The sequence below is a fragment of the Olea europaea genome, unplaced genomic scaffold, assembly GCF_002742605.1.
Source record: "Olea europaea var. sylvestris unplaced genomic scaffold, O_europaea_v1 scaffold1561, whole genome shotgun sequence".
NCBI classification, from domain to species: Eukaryota; Viridiplantae; Streptophyta; class Magnoliopsida; order Lamiales; family Oleaceae; genus Olea; species Olea europaea.
In genome coordinates this window covers 213486-215847 of record NW_019233214.1, presented here as the reverse complement: position 1 = coordinate 215847, position 2362 = coordinate 213486, and the positions used below count along the sequence as shown (strand labels likewise).

Here is a 2362-nt window from a genome sequence, read left to right as displayed (position 1 = left end):
TCAATTAATTATTATTTTTACACAATAAATTTTTCAAAATAATTTATATCGTTTCATTCGAAAGTCTACGATCGTTACTGATTAAATGCAATTTGAATTATTTTCGAATTATATTTGCTTTAAATTTGAATTTCATTTACTTCCTATACTAAACTTGAATTTTATTTCAATTCATTTAAATTCTATATTCAATTTAATTTACTCAATGTTAGCTCAACATTTGTCAATAAAATGATAAATAAAACTATACAAGTAGCAAAATTTATTTGATAATATTAATAATGATATAATTATACGACGTTTTTAAAGCGTCAAAATATATATAAACTTATTTTTATTGATATTATGTTATTTATTAAAAAAAATATTTTAAAAATTTTGACTCCACAATATTAAATGTGTGGGTCCGACCTGTTTCCAAGGCATCATTAACCGGAGATACCGGTTTCTACGGTATAACATCTTCGTTACAAAGAAATGCACAGTTGTTTCTAAATTGTAAACGGCATTCTCTCGAGTTGCAGGTAAAGTTGGAGTTCAGTTTTACAGCCAGATGAATACAGTAACTCAACAATGGAAGGACTCTTCTAACAGTGGATCATCTGCAACCATAATTTCAAAATGATTTACCGAGTAATGGTGAAGAACAGAATACATTGCAACGAGATTACTGTTTCACCAAACATTAGTGATGGTGCAGCAGCTTTCACTTCAACGGGGTACTCACTTTAATTCTTGAGCGTGTCAATAATTTTATTGTTTATTCTATCATTTGATGATGAAAGGGGTATCTTATACGTTATAGCGAATTGGTTGATTAAGTTGCAGCTTGGAGCCCTAATCTTGATTTGATTACTGTTTACGTGTGTTTATATTTTCGTTTTGGTGTTTCTTTAGTGAGGAACGTGAGGCTGTTGAGTCCTCGGATATTTGCACTTACAAATTCCCAATTTTCAACTGCTGCTTAACCATCTTGGAGACCGGGAAATTCGCTTGTGAGCATTCTTTCTATTCTAATTCGTTTTGATACAATTAGTTGGTTTCCAATTTTTTTCCCCCAACATTTTAGGAATTCAGATTCTGAGAATAAAGCACGCTGCAGAATATGAAAATGCATAATGTGAATTCTTGAATTTTATGTTATGTGTCGGCTTTGGAAATTCCAATTAAGCTCATTTTAGTGTTTTGCAGAAGAATATAATAAACAGAAGGTTGCTGAAAATTGTTAAAGATAAAGCCTTTTTACCCATGAATATAAAGTAAAAGAATAAAAATAAAACACAGAAATGTATAATTTTTATTAATTTTCTTTTTGGGTATTATTGCATTGATCTTTTTATTTCAGAGAGTCCCAAATCTTATTGGTGGTAGCTTTATAGATTGACAATCATCAGAATTAATTGATGTCTTGAATTCTGTAAGTGAATGAAATATCATAACAATTCAATTTCTTTATATCCAGTTATCAGTATTTCTTTTGTGTTTATTTTTTTGATTGGTTGATGTCAAAGGCAACACAATAGGCAGTGTCTCAAGTACCACTAACTACAAAAGAGGAGTTCAAGTCTGCAGTATCTGTTGCAAAACAGGCCTTTCCAACCCGGCGCAACACAAAAATAACAGCATGGCAACGCGTTATGTTTAAGCTGCAAGATCTTATTCGTAAAAACATGGTAACATGTTGAAATGTTTTGATCTAATTGGATTTTTTTCTGCTTATGATTGATACTGATTAGTATTATAATAATTCTCATTCTAGGATAAGCTTGCCTCAAACATTAGCACTGAGCAAGGGAAGACACTAAAGGGTGCACAGGGAGATGTGGCTAGGTTAGTACTCCTATAGTATATGTTTATGCTTGCTTGCGCGCATGTAATTATATAATCATTACAGTTGAGTTCTTAATTATTGTATGTATTTTCTTGAAGAGGTGGTGGAACATGCATGGCAACACTGCAGATGGGAAAGTATGTTTCCAGTATGTGAAGTGGAATTGATACCTATAGCATTAGAGAACCTCTTGATGTTTGTGCTGGGATTTGTCCCTTTAACTTCCCTGCAATGATTCCCTTATGGGTAATTCTGCTTTCTTTTATTCTTGTCAAGTGCTTTCCATTTAATTCAGATCTATCATTGTTCTTTCCTACCTTTCTTTCTTACCATATCATATTTTTCTTCCCCTTGTTTGGTGAGGGAAAATCTTATTTAAGCTCTAGTAAATCAATCTAGCACAAGAACCTTTTTTTCTTTCTAACCTCAAGTGCAGCTTCATGTTAAAGTTTCCTGTTGCAGTTACATATGGAAATACCTTCATCCTAAAGCCATCTGACAAAAATCCAGGTGACTTATTTTTGTTATGTA

General features: G+C 32.0%; 1 pseudogene; it reads left to right on the top strand.

Moving 5' to 3' along the window:
- Positions 1 to 461: 461 nt before the first annotated feature.
- LOC111376804 overlaps positions 462 to 2362 on the top strand; it is a 5381-nt pseudogene continuing 3480 nt past the window's right edge.